Source organism: Sapajus apella, unplaced genomic scaffold (genome assembly GCF_009761245.1).
Source record: "Sapajus apella isolate SASKATOON/1434 unplaced genomic scaffold, GSC_monkey_1.0 scaffold19, whole genome shotgun sequence".
Taxonomy (NCBI): domain Eukaryota; kingdom Metazoa; phylum Chordata; class Mammalia; order Primates; family Cebidae; genus Sapajus; species Sapajus apella.
In genome coordinates this window covers 10,997,132-11,001,187 of record NW_022436959.1, presented here as the reverse complement: position 1 = coordinate 11,001,187, position 4,056 = coordinate 10,997,132, and the positions used below count along the sequence as shown (strand labels likewise).

Below are 4,056 nucleotides of genomic sequence, written 5' to 3'. Positions count from 1 at the left end.
ACGCAGGAGAATCTCTTAAACCGGGAGGTGGAGGTTTCGGAGATGGAGGTTTCGGTGAGCCGAGATCACACCATTGCACCCCAGCCTGGGCAGCAAGAGTGAAACTCTGTCTTGAAAAGGGAAGGGAAGGAGGGAGAGGAGAGGGAAGGGGAGGAGCGGGGAGGTGGGGAGGAAAGGGAAGGGAAATATATGAGTGCAAGTGCATTTCTTCTGGGAATACATCCAGAAGTGCATTTACTGGCCCATAGGGGATGTGTATGTTCAACTGTAGTAGATAATACCAAATGATTTTTTAAAGTGAATTATGAGGCCAGGCATGGTGGTTTATGCCTGTAATCTCAGCACTTTGGGAGGTTGAGGTAGGTGGATCACCTGAGGTTGGGAGTTCAAGATCAGCCTGGCCAACATGATGAAACCCCATCTCTACTAAAAATACAAAAAATTAGCCAGGCGTGGTGGCGGGCATCTATACTCTCAGCTACTCAGGAGTCTGAGGCAGGAGAAACACTTGAACCTGGGAGGTGGAGGTTGTGGTGAGCCGAGATCACGCCACTGCACTCCAGCCTGGGCAACAAGAGCAATACTCTGTCTCAAAAAAACAACAGAAACAAAAAAAACCCACAGTGAATTATGAGAGTTCTAGTTGCTCCACATCCTCAGAAAAATTTCGTATTATTAGTCTTATTCTGGTCACTGTTTTTTGTTTTTTGTTTCTTGAGACAGGGTCTCACTCTGTCACCCTAGCTGGAGTGCAGTGGTGCGACTACAGCTCGCTACAGCCTTGGGCTCCTAGGCTCAAACAATCCTCCCATGTCAGCTTCTTGAGTAGCTGGGACCACAGGTGTGCACCAACATGCCCAGCTAATTTTTTAAATTTTTTGTAGAGAGGGTGACTCTTCATGTTGCCCAGGCTGGTTTCAAAATCCTGGGCTTAAGCAATCCTGCCTCAGCCTCCCCAAGTGCTGAGATTACAGGTGTGAGCCACAGTGCTGGCTGGGTCAGTGGTTTTAATGTATATTTCACAAATAATTAATAAGATTGAACATCATTTTATATGTTTATGTATTAACTCTTCATTTGAATATCTTATGGAAAATTCAAGACTTGTCCCATTTTTTCTGAGTTTTCTGGCTTTTTAAAAAAATTGATTTTAAAGAGTTGTTTATATGTTCTAGATACAAGCCCTTTGTCAGATGTATATATGGAAACGATTTCTCCCACTCTAGTTAATTTTTTCACTCTTTTAATGTGTCCTGATGAGCAGAACTGCTTACTTTTAATGTAGCCCAATTTATCAAATTTTTCTGGATGTTTCATGCTTTGCATGCTGTTTTAAAAACTTTTTGCCTATATTCGGCAAACAGCATTCGAATTTCTCAACTAAAAGATAGTTTTACCTTTCATATTTAGACCTATGATATATCTTGAAATAATAATTATCACGTGATAGTGATATACATATGTATGTATATATTCATAAATATGACTGTAACATTCATAGGTCCTGGGCCAAAGGTAAAATGGAGAGATGCATTTCTTTTTCTTTTTTTTAAATGGAGTCTTGCTTGTTGCCCAGGCTGGGAGTGCAGTGGCATGATCTTGGCTCACTGCAACCTCCACCTCCTGGGTTCAAGTGATTCTCCTGCCTCAGCCTCCCAAGTAGCTGGGATTACAGGCCCATGCCACCAAGCTGGGCTAATATTTTGATTTTTTGTAGAGATGGGGTTTTGCCGTGTTGGCAAGGCTGGTCTTGAACTCCTAGCCTCAAGTGATCCACCTGCCTCTGCCTCCCAAAATGCTGGAATTATAGGCCTGAGCTACCACACCTGGCGTGGCAGATGTATTTCAAATGACTAAATATTTACAAAATATAGATCAGGTTGACAAACTGTGAAGTGAAATATATTCTAGTACCCTACTTTGACAGATCTACCTTCACAAGGTCAAAATTGAATAATACATTCATAGTCATGTTTTTATGTGATTGACATTTGGAAAAGTATCAAATATTACAGAACTTCTTTATTATTGGACGTGTCTGGGTGTTCTGTCGATGGACTAGTGTTTTTACAGGAGTGGTAAATGCATTGGTAATTCATAAATTATTATATATTTATTCCATAAAGTTATTTTTCTTAATTTTATCTAAATCATTAATTTTGTTATCATCAAGATTTTGACATAATTTGTCTTCTATAGACAGTAAAGATCTAAAGAATTAAAAATAAGATGTAACTATAGTCAAATGAACAAACTTTGAATATATTTTAATCAAAAGTTCCATATGTGTTATTCAAGTTACTCATCTTCTATCACATTCAATATCACCTATCAAAATTAAAAAGCTCAACTCAGCAAGTCTTTGGTAAGGCAAAAAAAAAAAAAAAAGCTAGGTTGAGCACGGGGCACCACACCTATAATCCCAGAGCTTTGGGAGGTTGAAGTGGGAGGATTGTGTGAGCCCAGGAGTTTGAGACCAGCCTGGCAACATGGCAAATAAAAAAAAAAAATTGAGATGGAGTCTTGCTCTGTCTCCCAGGCTGGAGTGCAGTGGCACGATCTCATCTCACTGCAACCTCGCCTCCCAGGTTCAGGGTTCAAGCAATTCTCCTGGCTCAGCCTTCTGAGTAGGTGGGATTACAGGTGTGTGCCAACATGACTGGCTAATTTATGTATTTTTAGTAGAGATGGGGTTTCACCATGTTGGCCAGGCTGGACCTTGTGATCTGCCCACCTCAGCCTCCCAAAGTGCTGGGATTACAGGTGTGAGCCACCGCACCCAGCCAAATTTTTTTTTTTTGTAATTAGTCAGGTGTGGTGGTGCATGTCTGTGGTCCCAGATACTCCAGAGGCTGAGGTGGGAGGATTGCTTGAGCCTAGGAGGTGAAGGCTGCAGTGAACTGCGTTCCAGCTACTGCACTCTGGACTGGGCGACAGAGCAAGACCCTGTTTCCAAAAAAATAAGTCAATTGCCTTTTTTCTTTGTTTCTGGTGTTCAAGATGTCAAAGCAAGGACATGGTGGTCCTCTGGTGTGAAGTTCTGGATTTCCTTGGGTGTTCCGGCAGGTTCCCTGATCAACTGTGCTGACAACACAGGAGCCAAAAATCTGTATGTCATCTCTGTGAAGGGGATCAAGGGATGGCTGAACAGACTTCCTTGCTGCTGTGGGTGACATGGGGAAGGCCACAGTCAAGAAAGACAAACCAGAGCTCAGAGAAAAGGTACATCCAGCCATGGTCATTTGACAGTGAAGGTCATATGGAGAAAAGACGTATTTCTTTATTTTAAGATAATGCAGGGGTCATAATAAAAAAGGTGAGATGAAAGGTTCTGCCGTTATATGACCAGTAGCAAAGGAGTGTGCAGACTTGTAGCCCTGGATTGCGTCCAATACTGGCAACATTGCATGATTCTCTGGTATAAAATATTTAAATCCCCAAAAAATAAATAAATAAATTTATTAATGAAAATGTTAAAGCAGAGATATGTTTCTTGAGAAAAAATTAAAAAGCAAAAATTATCTTATTTAATAAACTTTTTTTTTTTTTTTTTGAGACAGTGTCTTGCTCTGTTGCCCAGGCTGGAGTGCACTGGTGTGATCTTGGCTCAGTAGAACCTCCACCTCCCGGGTTTCAGCAATTCTTCCACCTTAGCCTCCCGAGTAGCTGGGATTACAGGTGCCCACTATCACACATGGATAATTTTTGTATTTTTTTTGCGACAGGGTTTCACCATGTTGGCCAGGCTGGTCTTGAACTCCTGACCTCAGGTGACCCACCGCCTTGACCTCCTAAAGAGCTGGGATTACAGACATGAGCCACCTCGCCGGGCCAGAATTTTTTTTTTTTTAAATAGAGTTTTGGTCTTCTAGCCCAGGCTGGAATGCAATGGCAAGATCCTGCCTCCCGGATTCAAGCAATTCTCCTCTCTCAGCCTCCTGAGTAGCTGAAACTACAGTTGTACACCACCAACCCAGCTAATTTGTTGTATTTTTAGTAGAGACAGGGTTTCATCATGTTGGCCAGGCTAGTCTCAAACTCCCAACCTCAGGTGAT

At 42.0% G+C, this 4,056-nt stretch overlaps 1 pseudogene; it reads left to right on the top strand.

The window, feature by feature from the left end:
- Positions 1–3,000: 3,000 nt before the first annotated feature.
- LOC116557453 lies at positions 3,001–3,411 on the top strand (annotated as a pseudogene).
- Positions 3,412–4,056: the final 645 nt, after the last annotated feature.